Raw genomic sequence first — 15,985 nt, forward strand, 5'->3', positions numbered from 1 at the left:
ATCATGTCTGCAAGTAACTCAAACAACAACCAATTCTCTTTGCGCTCAATTCTCGACAAGGAGAAGTTGAGCGGGCCAAACTTTCTTGACTGGCGAAGAAATCTCCGCATTGTACTAATGCAGGAGCAAAAGGAATACGTCCTTGATGAGGAAATGCCCGACGCTCCAAATGAGGAGGTCACTCAGGCTGCCCTTAACCGATGGCAAAGTGCCAATCGGGATGTCAAATGCATCATATTGGCCACCATGTCTCCGGACCTTCAAAAGAATTTCTTTGAAAAGGACACAGCTTTTGAGATCATTTCTGAGCTTCAGAATATGTTCCTAGAGCAGGCCTAAACTGAAAGGTTCGAAACCCACAGGCAGCCTTGAGAGCAAGCTCAAGAAAGGAGAGCCAGTCAGCCCGAATGTTCTCAAAATGATTGGATTATTTGAGAACATGGAAAGGCTTGATGCTGGGTATTCAACCGAAATGGCAATTGACATCATTCTACACTCCCTTCACAAAGGCTATGATCAGTTCAAGATGAACTATAATATGCATAGTATGGAGAAAACCCTCACCGAGCTTCATGGTATGTTGAAGCAAGCCGAGCAAACCCTCAAGGATGAGGGCAAGCATGACATGCTCATGGTGAGGAAGGGCAAGCCATTCAAACGTCTGGGAAAAAAGAAAAGCTTTAATGGGAAAAAGAAGAAATTCCCGCGTAAGTCAAAATCTGCAAAGGGCAGCAAGGACAAAAAGGCAGCCTCTTCTAAATCCGATTCCGAATGTTTCTACTGCAAGAAGAAGGGACATTGGAAATGGGACTGGCTCAAATTCAAGGAAGATAAGAAGAATGACAACGTTGCTTCTTCATCAGGTATTTTCGTTATAGACTTAAACTTCGCTAGCAAAACATCATGGGTATTAGATACCGGATGTGGCTCACACCTTTGTTCCAATGCTCAGGGACTAAGGATAAATAGGATGCTAGAGAAGGGAGATGTCGAGCTTCGGGTCGGCAATGGAGCAAGGATGTTTGCCGTCTCCGTTGGAACTCTCTGTTTGTCTTTGCCCTCAGGGCTTGTTCTAGAACTTGAAAACTACTATCATGTTCCTAGAGTGACCAAAAACATTATTTCAATATCGGCGTTGGACGCCAAAGGATTCGAATTTCGAATCAAAAACAATAGTTGTTTTATTTATTTTGATAATGTTTTATATGGTAAGGCACATTCAGAAAATGGTCTTTATGTGCTTTCACTAGACAAACAGGTTTATAACATCGAGAATACTGCTAAAAGGGCTAAGACCATCGAGTCGAATCAAACCTACTTGTGGCATTGTCGTCTTGGCCATATTAACATCAAACGCATCAAGAAACTTCTTCAAGAAGGTGTTCTTGACTCATTCGACTTAGAGTCGTTTGAAAATTGCGAAGGATGCTTATTAGGCAAGATGATAAAATAGCCATTCTCCAAGTTAGGAGAAAGGGCAAGTGACTTATTAGGTCTAATACACACGGATGTATGTGGACCAATGAGCACACCCGCAAGACAAGGTTACCGATATTTCATCACTTTCACCGACGATTATAGTAGATATGGCTATGTCTACTTAATGTCGAAAAAATCTGAATCCTTTGAAAAGTTCAAATAATTTCATAAAGAAGTTGAAAATCAACTTGGCAAGAAAATCAAAGCACTTTGATCGAATCGAGGTGGCGAATATTTAAGCCAAGAATTCGACGATCACTTGAAAGAAAATGGCATTCTTTCAGAGTTAACACCTCCCGGAACTCCTCAATGGAACGGAGTGTCCGAACGGAGGAATCAGACCTTGTTAGACATGGTTCGATCAATGATGGGTCTTAGTGAACTCCCTATCTCTTTCTGGGGACATGCGCTACAAACTGCAGCACTAACACTGAATAGAGCTCCGTCAAAAGCTATTGAAAAGACTCCATATGAATTATGGTTTAAGAAACCTCCTAGGTTGTCTTTTCTCAAGATTTGGGGGTCCGAAGCATATGTCAAGCGATTAATTTCGGACAAACTTCACCCCAAATCGGATAAGTGTTTCTTTGTGGGATATCCAAAAGAAACCAAAGGGTATTACTTCTACAATAAATCCGAGAACAAAGTTTTTGTAGCTCGTGATGGTGTCTTTTTGAAGAAGGATCACCTTTCCAAAATGACAAGTGGGAGGAAAATTGAACTCGACGAATTTCAAGATGACGAGCAACAAGGTCAACCTAACAAAACTGACAATCTAGATACTTTGGAAGCATATAAGAAGATTGGTCAGAATCAACCAGACAATGTAAATGCCCAACCGATTACCCTTCGTAGGTCGCAACGGCAAAGATCTCAACCAGACAGATACCTCGGTATCGTCTTAACCGATGATCGGGACATCCTAGTCATGGATGGTGATGAGCCGGCGACATACAAGCAAGCTATGACGAGCCCCGACTCTACAAAATGGCAAGAGGCCATGAAATCCGAGATGGACTCCATGTATGAAAATCATGTCTGGGACTTGGTGAATTTGTCCGAGGGTTATACACCCATTGGTTGCAAATGGATCTTTAAAGTGAATACAGACAAGGATGGAAATGTATCAATATACAAAGCTAGACTGGTGGCAAAAGGTTATAGACAAGTCCACGGGATTGACTATGATGAAACTTTTTCACCAGTTGCAATGCTAAAATCCGTCCGGATCATCCTAGCGATTGCTGCATATTACGATTATGAAATATGGCAAATGGATGTCAAAACCGCCTTCCTTAATGGAATTTTGGAAGAAACTGTGTATATGACACAGCCAGAAGGTTTTGTCGATCAAGGCAACGCTGGAAAGGTTTGCAAGCTGAAGAAGTCTATTTATAGACTAAAGCAAGCCAGCAAAAGTTGGAATTTGCGATTTGATGAAGCCAATAGAAAGTTTGGTTTTATCAAGAATCCAGATGAATCTTGTGTATACAAGAAGGTCAGTGGGAGTGATATTGCATTCCCAGTCCTGTATGTCGATGACATACTTCTCATTGGAAACAACACAAAATTGTTGGAGTCCGTAAAGGGCTGGTTAGGCAAGTGCATTTCAATGAAGGACTTAGGAGAGGCACAATACATATTGGGCATCAAGATCTACATGGATAGATCTAAGAGGATGAGTGGATTAAGCCAGAGTACTTACATTGATAAGGTACTGGCTCGATTCAACATGGAGAATGCCAAAAGAGGGCATTTACCCATGTCCCATGGCATAACTCTCAGCAAGAAACAGTTGTCCACAGACTGGCTTTGAAATTCCCTGTACATGTGTTTTAATTAAATATGATATTTAATGTAAGACACTATATTAAAACCATTCATTAATGGAGTAATTAATTTTTGTGCAAAATTATCATTCACTCCATTACTATTTAATTGTGGTTTAGAATTAAATAATGAGTCCATTCGATTTACGGAAATATTCAAAACTGGGTATGAAGACCATGTCTTGGATAAAGAAACACCTGTTCAGTGAACATTGAATATTAAATCGAAAATTGTCCCTAATCGAGGTCATCTAACAGATGGACGATTGATGACCGCCATAGATTAGTGTGTAGTATGATTTACAGCACTGTTTCTTGTGCTGCGAGGACGTGACAGTCATAAATCATTTACACAGGCATAGTTTGGAACTGTACTGGATAAGACCTATGAGAGTACTTTAAGAAAAGTTAAATTTTGTCATAAGTACATTTCTCATTATGACTATCGGAACTTGTTACCTCCGACCATGAGTACTGTGAAGTTTTCTTGTTTGAGTACTAGACTCTTTGATGTTTCCAAACGTCTGCCGTAACTGGGGATCATAACGGGAACACTCAGGAGACTATGTCCTCTTATTAAGAAGAACTTACAATACAAGACTGGGATTGTCCCCCTACTAACAATAGGGAAAAATGTTTTGTTGTTTACAAGGCCGCTCGAAGAGCGAGACTGTGAAAATGCATGGTCGTGCTCAGATGGATTTTAGAAATCATCTGCTTATTGACAGTCGAACTCGGAGATCGAGAAACACTTCTGAACGTAATAAGGATGACAAAGAATCTTACCTTATAGTTCACGAAGAAACATTAAGTGACATAGGAAATAAGCTATACACTGTATGCACACTTGTCCGGAAGGACAAGTGGGAGATTGAAAGGAATGGTGTCCTTCCAACAAGTGTATTTTTCCGGTAGAGGGTTCAGAATTATTACAGAGCTAATTTTTCAGTAAGCTAGCCCTCCTTAACCCGGTTTTGTGCATAGAGTGTGGGGACCAAATCATGGCCTTGGGGATCAAGGCAATGGTCCCCCCAAGCCTTGGTCCTCACTTGGCTTTCTCTATTATTATGTCATGTGTCGATTTGTGATTGAATTGATTAACCATTTATTTTGGAATTAAATAATTATCATTTTACCAACTCTCCCACATTGATGGGAGATTGGAAATCAAGGGATCATTTCCCTATAAATACCAAGCTTGGGTATTGGGAAATGAACAACCTTGAGTGGAATTAAAAAGGCAACTCTAAGAAAGAGTAAACCTTTGATTCGTAAAACTCATAGTTATTTTGTCCGGGTCTTGACTAACCTTCAAGACTTAGGACGCTCGGGTCGGGTCGAGGGTACGATCCGTCGGAGATCTCGTGTTTTTGGGATTTTGAAGTAAGAGCTCTTTGGGAGCGAAGCACGCGTCAAAGGTATAATTTTTGTTCTTAATCTTGTTTGATTAAGTTTAATATGCTTGTTAATTTTTTTAATTAAGGGGCAGGTCTTGGTGGGTTTCCTTCCGCGTAGTGTCGGGTCACTACAAAACCCTACACCTATGAGGGTCCAAAGGAAGGGGATAGCAAGGAAAAGAAGGAGGGAGAAGAGAGGGTGAGTGAAGATAAAGAAGTTGAAGAAGAGAAGGTTGATGAGAAAGAGAAGAGTATGGAGAAAAAGAAGTTTAAGGATGTGGTGACATCCTCAACTTCTAGTGAGGCTAGAAATTTTGATGGGCCGGTTCCTTTTCCCGGTCGACTTGCGGAGAGAAAATTGGATGACAAATTCGCAAAGTTCTTAAGTGTGATGAAGAACTTACACATTAACCTCCCTTTCATTGAGGTTGTCACACAAATGCCTTCATACTCCAAGTTCTTGAAAGACATTCTCACCAACAAGAGGAAGCTTAATGATGAGCTTATCACTCTTCCCCATCAAGTGAGTGCGCTTGTTGAACACAAAATGCCCAAGAAGCTAAAGGATCCGGGAAGTTTCACTCTACTGGTCAATATTGGGAACATGGAAGCTAGGGGTGCCTTAGCCGATCTTGAAGCAAGTGTTATTTTGATCCCTCTATCCATCGCTCAAAAGCTTAATATCGAGATGATCCCCACAAGGAAAACCATTCAATTGGCCGACCGTTCGGTGAAGCTACCTTGTGGTGAGCTTGAAGATGTTCCTATTCAAGTTGGGCACATCTATGTGCCTTGTGATTTTGTAGTGATGGACATGGAAGAGGATGTGGATACTCCCTTGATTTTGGGTCGTGAAGCTCTTAAGACCTTGGGGGCGGTGATCAATTGCAAGAACAATACCATTACATGTGAGGTAGCTGATGAGAAAATTGTCTTTGAATTCTCTAAGCTACTCAAGACCCCCATGGTTGAGAAGTGCTATGGGGTTGATGTTGTCAATGAAGAATTGGATCGTTTGGGAAGGGTTATGATGAGTCCTCAAGATCCAATGGTTGAAGCTCTCACATGTGAGGAGGAGTACTTCTCTCAAGAAGCAAAGGAGTGTGTCATGGCCATTGAAGAAGCCAAAGAGGAAGAAGAGAACGGTCCTAAGCATGATGAGCTAGAACTTGAGGAGGAAAAATTGGAGGAGTGTTTTAAGCCTCCTCCCAAGGTAAAACTCAAACCCCTTCCCCCTTCTTTGAAATATGCTTATCTTGGAAGTGAAGAGGAATACCCTATTATTGTCAATGCTTCCCTTGATGGTCTTGATTTGGAAAAATTGCTTGTTGTTTTGAGAAAATATAGAAATGTGATAGGGTATAGCATTGATGATATCAAGGGTATTAGCCCTTCTTTATGCATGCATCGTATTCACCTTGAGGATGATCAATCCACCTCCATTGAGCCTCAAAGGAGGTTGAACCCCAACCTCCAAGAGGTTGTCAAGAAAGAAATTTTGAAATTGCGTGAAGCGGGTATAATCTATGCTATCTCCGATAGCAAGTGGGTTAGCCCGGTTCACGTGGTTCCAAAAAAGGGTGGAATGACCATTGTCAAGGGAGAAGGAGGAGAGGAAATCTCCACCCGGACGGTGACCGGGTGGAGGATGTTCGTTGATTATAGGAAGTTGAACAAAAACACTAAGAAAGATCATTTTCCTCTCCCCTTCATGGACCAAATGTTGGAAAGACTCTCCCATCATGCTTTCTTTTGCTTCTTAGATGGATATTCCGGATTTTTCCAAATTCCTATCCATCCAAGTGATCAAGAGAAAACTACTTTTACGTGTCCATATGGGACATTTGCATACCGAAGAATGTCATTCGGGTTATGCAATGCTCCCTCAACTTTTCAACGATGTATGACTTCCATTTTTTCTGAAATGCTTGAGAATGAGATTGAAGTTTTTATGGATGATTTTAGTGCTGGTGGCTCGTCTTTTGACACATGTCTTATTAACCTTGAAAAAGTTTTGAAAAGATGTCAAGAGACGAGTTTAGTGTTGAATTGGGAGAAATGCCATTTTATGGTCGAGGAAGGTATTGTCCTAGGCCATAAATTATCAAAAAAGGGCATTGAAGTTGACTCGGCTAAGGTTTTGGTGTTTGCTAAGTTGCCCCCTCCTACTTCTGTTACGGGAGTGAGAACTTTTTTGGGGCATACCGGTTTTTACCGGAGGTTTATCAAAAAAATTTCATCAATCGCCAAACCCTTAACCGAGTTACTCAAAAAGGATGTTGCGTTCAATTTTGATGAGGCTTGCCTTGAGGCATTCCAAAAGCTCAAGGAAGCCCTCATCTCCTCTCCTGTTGTGCAAGCTCCGGATTGGAGCTTGCCTTTTGAGCTAATGTGCGATGCAAGTGACTTTACAAGAGGTGCGGTGCTTGGTCAAAAGAAAGATGGACGATCCCATGTCATCTACTACGCAAGTATAACGCTCGATGAAGCTCAAAAGAACTACACTACAACGGAGAAGGAAATGCTAGCAATCGTGTTTGCCATGGATAAGTTCCGGTCTTACCTCATATGCTCAAAGGTGATAGTCTACACGGATCACATAGCGGTCCGCTATCTTATGACCAAAAAGGAAGCGAAACCGCGTCTCATCCGTTGGGTTCTTTCGCTCCAAGACTTTGACATGGAGATGAGGGATAAAAAGGGAGCGGAGAATTATGTGGCGGATCATCTATCTAGACTTCCTTTTGAGATTAAGGAGGATGTGCCTAATAATGAAGAGGTGGGGTTTGAGACCCTCATGGCTGTGGCGTCAGCATCAAGCCCTTGGTACGCGGACATTGCCATTTATCTAGCATGTGGAGTCATTCCCCCGGAATTCTCCTCTCAACAAAAGAAAAGATTTTTCAAGGAAGTGACGAGGTATTGTAGGAATGATCCTTATTTGAGCAACGCGGCATTTTCCCCCGCGGGCGCTGCAATGTGGGTTTGACGAGCTTATTACCCAGCTTGGAGAGGGCGCGGCAACCTGTTCGGAGAGCCCTCTCCCTTGCCCTTTTTCCTCATTTTGGTAGAAGACTATAAATAGTCTTTAGCTTGAGTTTTTCAAGGATCCACGATTCCAATGGCTTCAAAACATTTGTAGAGAGAGAAAATTCATGTCTTTTAGAGAGAGAAAACATTAGTCTTTAAGAATCAATCTTTGTAATCAAATATTCAAGCTTTCCTCTAGATTATTTCTACTACCTTGATGATTTGGTAATCCTTCAACTTTATAATATCAATCTTTACTGTTGTTTCTTTAGTTTTTGATTCACTTGGTTTTATTGTTCTTACTTGAGTTTTCCTTCATAAATATTCAAGCTTTATTGGTTTCTTTGATTTTCTCCTCGACTTAGAATCATGCTAGGGTGTATTAGGATTGAATACTTGTTTAGCTTGGTTGTCATGGCTATTTTCCTTTCTCTAGCTTAGATTTCTAGCTAGAGGAGGGGGTGAAAATCATGTTTATTTAAGTTCCTATTGATTATTGATTGGAATCTACCTTGAGTTGATGATTTGTGCTTAATATGCTTGAAGTTATTGTGTGCACCTATAACCCCAATGTTTTAGTCCTAGATTAGATGCATGAGAATGATCTAGTTTAGGGTTGATTGATTTCATCAACTTTCTTTGAGTAGTTGCATGAGAATGAATTGCTTTGAGTAGAGTTTGAACTCCTTGGTGTGTTTCCTTATTGATTTTCATTAGTATCTTGTTGGTAACGATTGGAACCCCCTCTTCCTAGCGCTTTTTGCCATTGATATCATTGTAATCTTGTCCCTTATTTTCATATAGAGTGCTTAGTTCAATCCCTACTTCTTCAGCTTACTTTTAGTCTTGTTTTTGGCGATTAGATTGATCATAGAAATCTTCAAGCATAAAACCATAATCCCCCTTTTTGTTACCTGCAATTTATCCTAGATATCGCATTAATCGTGCTAAACCCCCGTTTCCTTGGGGATCGACCCTACCTTACCATTATCTAAAGTGAAATTGATAGAGTTAGGATAGGAGATATAAATTGTAATATTTAATCTAGGTAATAGTAACGACCTATTACCACCCGATCAGTGCATATTCATATTGGTCCCCTTCTGGAGACTTACAAATTACGCCTGCACCACAGCCATTCATAGTAGAGCTCCCGTCTACATAAACCTTCCAGACCAGATCAACATTGTCCAGCTGAGCCGGCCTTGTCATTTCCACAATGAAGTCGGCGAACGCCTGACCCTTCACTGCCTTTCTTGGTTCGAAGGTGATTTCTAGACATTGCATTTCAATAACCCACTTGAGCATTCTGCCAGATGACTCCAAGGTTGTCATTGGCCGCTTGAGGGGTTTGTCTGTATAGACCACCACCGGATGTGCCAAGAAGTATGGTTTCAACTTATTGAATGTCATGAACAGGGCGAGACCAAATTTTTCAGCAAAGGGGTACCGCAGCTCAGTATTTCGAAGAACGTGGCTAATGAAATCCACTTCCAAATATCTACAGCCTGGTCGACTCTACAGCCAACCATGCCTTGATGAGCTTCATGGATGCCTACTCAGGCTTCCATCATACACCCTTGTGGAAAAAAGATCAAGAGAAGACGACATTTGTCACTGATCAAGGGTTATTCTGTTATACTGTGATGCCGTTTGGGCTGAAGAATGCGCCTTCTACCTTCCAACAGATGATTAATATGTTCTTCATTAATCAAATTGGTAGGAATGTAGAGGCGTACATTGATGACATGATAGTCAAATCCATGCTCCCGACGGATCACCTTGGTGACCTCCGAGAAACCTTCACCACCCTCAGGCGGCATAAGGTCATGCTTAATCCCAAAAAGTGTGTCTTTGGTGTTGAGTGTAAGAAGTTTCTCGGATTCTTGATTGATCAAAGGGGGATAGAGGCCAATCCGGAAAAGGTACATGCCGTAATTGACATGAAGTCACCCCGCACTGTCAAGGTAGTCCAAAAGCTTACCGGTTGTCCGGCGGCATTGGGGAGATTCCTCTGCCGGTCAGGCGACAAGTGCCTCTACTTCTTCCAGGCAGTCAAGAAGAAGACTAGATTTGAATGGGGGGAAAACACTGAGGCGGCATTCCAGAAATTGAAAGAGCACCTTCACTCAAATCATGCCTTGTTCATATCTGTGTAATCAACACACATCCGCCAGGTACCATTTGCCTTTTTGACGAGAACAACGTTTGCTACCCAATCTGAGTAGTAGCATTGCCGAATGAACCCGGCATCTAGCAGCTTCTTGACCTCGGCGGCTGCCGCCTGAGATCTTTCCTCGCCGTGGTTCCTTTTCTTTTGTCTTACCGGCTTCTTTTTTGGATCCACGGCAAGTTTGTGGACAGCAAGATCCGGGCTGACGCCTGGCATCTCTTCCACTTCAAAGGAAAAAATGTCTTTGAATTATTTCAATAGTTGGTGCAAATTTGCACCCAACCTTGCAAAAGCAACCGTCCCCACTTTTACGGTTCGTTTCGGACGGCTGTCATCTAAAACAATGTCAATATTTTCACCAGCCGGCTGGGGACGGAGATCATCTGATCGTTCTCCGATCAGTGAATGCTATTGCTTCTCTTTTTTTACGGCCACCAAGTGGTCCGCCTATCCCTTTTTGCCGGCTGCTTTGGGAGCAGGCGCGGCTTCCTTGAAGTCGTCAAGGTCGATGGATTCCTTGCCTTGGCCGGCTGCGGCCACAGTAGGCTTAACGTCTGAGAGATAACACTCCCTTGTCGTCTTCCGATACCCGTTCAGGGAACCCACCGTTCCATCATCCCTCTCAAATTTGATCAGCATGAGGGATGGGATGATGACTTCCTTGGCCTCATTGAGGGTTGGACGACCCAAAATCAGATTATAGGTAGTCAATTCCTCGACCACCAAGAACTTAACGACCATGTGTCGTCCTTCCCCCTTTTCGCCTAGCCGGATGGGTAGGTCAATCCTCCCCACAGGATGTACTACCCCTCCCCCAAAGCCAACTAAGAGGTGAGAGGCCTTGTGCATACTACCAGGCTTGTACTTGAGCTTCGCCAAGCACTGATAGCTTATAAGGTCAGACGAGCTCCCGGTATCAATGAGGATCCGGCCCACTCGTTGGTTGGCAACCTTGCATTCGATGACTATAGGGTCATCATGAGGTCGCTTAACCTTGCCCCGATCCTTCTCAGAGATGAGGACCTCAGGGAAGGTGTCTTTCGACGCCTGGCCCTCATCCACTGAGATGACCAGCTTCCGGATGTTGACCTTGGTACCCCGGATGGTAGGACCCCCTCCCGCGAAGCCGCCTGCTATGGTAAAGATCTGCTCTTCATTAGTGTCAGAGCTCACAGCCGGCTTCTTGGACGGTTGTCCATTGTTTGTTTTGGGGTTACCCTTGGACTTCATCGGATAGGACTTCAAAAGCCCCCAGACGGTCCAATAGCCGCCTGAGGCTATAGCAACCATCGGTGTCATGGCCAATATCCTCATGGAATTGACAATACTTGCTCTTGTCCTGACTTTAGATGGGACTCTTCATTGCTACCGGTTTTTCAATGGTCAACCGGTCTTTGATTTCCATGAGGATGGAAGAGCAGTCCTTGTTGAACTCGTACTTAGGAACGTACGGCTTCAACTCTCTCCTTTTCTTCTGGGACGGCAGACCATAATGGTCCGCCGCCCAGACTTCTTTTCTTTTCTTGCTCTCTTCTTTTTTAGCCGGCTGAGCAGATCGGCTCTCCTTCCTGTCAGACTTTTTAGGGTCCGATGAGTGCTTGATGGCACAGAGTTCCGTCGCCTAGATGTAGGCTTCGGCCTCCATCAACGCCTCTTGGAGGGTAGCAATTAGACCAGGTCGAACTTAAAAGTCGACCCGTCCTTCAGACCCTTGAAGAAGTCTGTATAGGCAACTTTGTCAGACAGCCCTTGGATCTGAATTCTCATCAGATTGAACCACCTGACATAGGACCTTAGTCCCTCCTTGTCTCCCTGCTGAATGGCCCCTAAGTCGAGATCTGTCTTTTTGGCAGGGATTTTCATGGAGAAGTTGGACGCAAACAGGTATGCTAGCGTCTTAAAGTTGTTGATGCATCCGGCTGGCAGATTGCCAAACCATCGTAAGGCTATGCCCTTCAATGTTGCCGGGAAGCATCGGCACCAGGCGGCATCATCCAACCCCTGTAAGTACATGAGGTTGGTGTAAGCCATTAGGTGGTCTTCCGGGTTGGTGGTATCGTCATACGTACCAACCAACACGTTCTTAACCTTGGCCGGCTGAGCCGCCTCGGTTATCTCCTTGGAGAACGCTGACGGCTGTTCCCCAAGGTTTAGCATCCGGACCTGCCAATCCATGGGCTGGACCTGCTGTGTCGCCTGACCCCCAAAGAGGGTCGGCTTCATGTATGGTGATCCATACGGCATGTATGGTTGTTGGGGCACATACGGAGCCGGCTGGATAATTTGAGGGCCAGTACGTGCGGACATGCCGCGTGACTGACTCTCTCGGTTTGTTTCCAAATAATTCATTGAAGTATTACGAAAACCGTCTGGGTAAGTCGACGTTGAGGCCGACTTAGACATTTGTTCACTTCTCTTCTCCTGGATGAACATCTAGGCGTCTGAGTAAGTCTTTTTTTACCCATCCGGTTGTACTTGCCGGATGGCCTTCCTTCGCCCTGATTCAGGGAAACGCAGTTTGGATAGGTCGGTCAGGGGCCCGTCCACCCCCTTTGGTTTAGGATGAGGAGTAGGCACACGATCTTTGATATGCTTCTTCCCGGAGGGAGAAGGCTTCTTGACCGACTGACCCTTGTTGGTGCCAGTTGACTATTTTATTATGTCCTTGATCTCCCCTTTGAAACTGGTCATGAATTTCATGAGTTCGTCTCTGGTGACGGGGGCAGTACCCTCCGCCGCCTGGGGTCGCCCAGCCGGCTTGCCGGTTGAGCTGCTGGGACCAGCTTTGTCTTCACCACGTTCCCTTGTTTCTTTGGAACGGGTGCGTCTCGTTCGGAATGACCTGTTTGGGGCCACGTAGGTGTCGACCTCAAAGTCGTCACCACTATCTTGGTCCGTATGGATCTCGGGCTCGGCCATAGGCCGTTTTCTCTCAACAGGCGGTACAGATTCGGATGCCATCTCAGAAGTACTCTCCCCACAAACGGCGCCAAATGTTTCGGGGTATTTGGAGTCCCTCGGGAGAGTTATAATTCCAAGAATGAGGAAGTATTTAAGTGCAGAATGTAAAGGTTTTTCTCTCTGATTCAAAGAGAATTCTGCAATTAATATTGCTCGGTTTTTGTGTTTGTATTTATGAATGTGTAATAAATGAGGATTTTCTCTATTTATAGTGGAAGGGGATCAGTTCCACTTTTAGGGTTAAGGTGCCACGTGTCAGCAGAGGATTGGATCCTGTTGGGCCTTTCTGAGGCTAACACGTGTCAGCATGCCATTGGGCCACCTGGCATAGGGTAATTTTACCCTAAACAATGGGTAAAAATATAATGCCCGTTACAAAATATTATCATGTTCTTCTATTAACTAATACTAAAACAAAACATGCTGACATTATTTTTCTCCAAAATTGTACACATGTTGCTTTCTCATAAAAAATTTCCCACCTTTAATGCTTTAATGACGTCACCTTAAATTTTTTTTTTTTTATGCTGAGCTACTCTATTTTTATTGCTTTGAAATTTATTTTAAATAGATTCTTCTACAAACTACTATACAACATACATGTTAATTGTTAGAAGCTAAAATAATTTTAACCATCATATTAATTAATATCTTCCTACTCTTCTTGATTCCCCTTTCTCTTCCCCGATGTCTCACCATTTGGTCACAACATAGATTAATATCTCACTTCCTCTCTTTTATTCTTCTTCTCTCAATTAAATTACATAAAGTATTGCAAGCCTCACCCAATAGTTGGTGAGACGACACCACATCTATCAAACAATACCTGAAATTGACTATGCTACATTACTTCATTTTTAGCCCTTTATCTCTACAATTTTTCAGATATTTTGTCACTAAAGCTTTTTTTTTTTTTTATCAGATACTCTCTATTTTTTGGAATTTTTACCCTTTATATTGTTTGTTTGGTTACATAAGAGGATTTTTTAACCTTTGTCGTCCAATCTGTCTTCATCTAGGACATAATCTAAATATGTTAACAATTTATATTGAAAAACAAAGGCTTAATTCAGTAATTGAATTTACGTTGTTGTTGAAGTTTTGCATCACAATTGTTTCGGGGGTTTTCGGAGTCCCTCGGGAGAGTTAAAATTCTGGGAATGCGCGCCGACCGTCTGTGCCTGCAAAACCATGAAACTCCGCTTGGGTGGAGTTCCGCCTCCGACGATCAAGTTAGTATGTCTTCGGATGTAGAAAAGTGCGGAAAGTAAATGGGTTTTTCTCTCTGATTGAGAGAGTTTCCGCAATTAATATTGCTCGGTTTTTTGTGTTTGTATTTGTGTGTATTTATGAATGGGTAATAAATGAGGAATTTCCTCTATTTATAGCAGAAAAGGATCTGCTCCCCCATTGGAGGTACAATGCCACGTGTCAGCATTCGATTGGATCCCGTTGGGCCTCTGGTGGGCTGCCACGTGTCATTATGCTATTGGGCCACGTGGCATAGGGTATTTTTTACCTAAACATTTGCCCCCCTCAGAGGTGTGACATGGCGTAGCCACATGTCACCTGTGACAGGTGTCAAGCACAGGGGAGGCGATGATTGGTTTGCTTCCCGCCTCTCTCTTGGATTCGAATTTTAAAAAGTTGAGGCAGGAGGTGGCGATTCGCCTTCTGGGCTTGTCTATAAATAAAGACGCACCCCCTCTCTCCCCTTCACTTTACAAATTTTTGCAAATATTCTCTTGAGAGCTTTGATAACGGCTGCTTAATTGTGCAACCAACTTCCTCGTTCGAACACATCCAGATACCGGTTGGGTGCCTCTTCAATCAACTCACCCAGGTACCGTATGGCTCTTGATATCTTGATTTTAGTATAACCACAGACGGTCTTACACCGTCTGGGGCACCTTAAGCCCTTTCTTTTTTACATTTGTTAGACCCACAGGCGGTTTGGGCCGTCTGGGGTTTTCTCAAACCATGATCTTCAAGGATAGACCCTCAGACGGTTATGGACCTCCTGAGGTACTTCCAAACAACGAACTTCACATTGATGCATCCATAGTCCCACAAATGGTTATATACCGCCTGTGGCATCTCTGTGTAATTGACTTCAGGGAGTTGCATTTAAAAGACCCACAGTCGGTTTCATGCCGTCTGGGGCATCTTCAGACAATAGTCTCCACCTTTTTCATCCAATAGACCCTAAACCGGAAATATTCCGCCTGGGTCATCTTCAAACAATTGTTCTTCAAAGCTAGACCCACAGACGGTTATGGACCGTCTGGGGTATCTTTTTACCAATGATGTACAAAGTTTGCATCCATTATACCCTCAACCGGGCTTATACCATCTGGGGTATGCTCGAGCAATTTTCTTCATAACTCGTTCTTGGCTTGCATTTGTTAAGACCCTCAGCCGGTCCTTATGTCGTCTGGGCGGTCTTTGAGCAAGTCTTCATGGATACCGTTTGGGGTATCCTTGGAAGGCTTTCAATAAAACCGTTTAATGGGCCCTCAACCAGAAGTGTTCCGCCTGGGGCATTTCAAATAATTTCTCATCAAAACTTGCATTTCATAGACCCTCAGACGGCTAGGAACCGTCTTGGGTACCTTCAAACAAAGGATCTCCAAATCTAGACCCACATACGGTTTTGGACCGTCTGGGGTATCTTCATACAATTGTTCTTCAAAACTAGACCCACAGACGGTTATGGACCGTCTGAGGTATCTTCAAACAATTGTACTTCGAGACTTGGATTCATCATACCCTCAGCCGGACTTAAGCCGTCTAGGGTATGCTCGAGCAATTTTCTTCATAACTTGCTCATGATCTGCTCTCATAAAACCCTCAGCCGGTTCTTATGCCGTCTGGGGGTCTTAGAGTAATTCTTCCTGGATACCATTTGAGGTATCTTTTGAGAAGTTCTTTTTAAACTATTCAATGGGCCCTCCGCCGGAAATGTTCTGCCTAGGGCATTTCTGAGCAAAAGATTTTTTTTTTTTTTTTTTTTTTTTTTTGCATGCATAAGACCCTCAGCCGGCCGTAACGCCGTATGGGGGGCCTTAAAGCAATCTTCATCGATACCGCCTGGGGTATCTTTGGGTGATTTTTCT

The sequence above is a fragment of the Chenopodium quinoa genome, unplaced genomic scaffold (genome assembly GCF_001683475.1).
Source record: "Chenopodium quinoa cultivar QQ74 unplaced genomic scaffold, ASM168347v1, whole genome shotgun sequence".
In the NCBI taxonomy this organism is placed as follows: domain Eukaryota; kingdom Viridiplantae; phylum Streptophyta; class Magnoliopsida; order Caryophyllales; family Amaranthaceae; genus Chenopodium; species Chenopodium quinoa.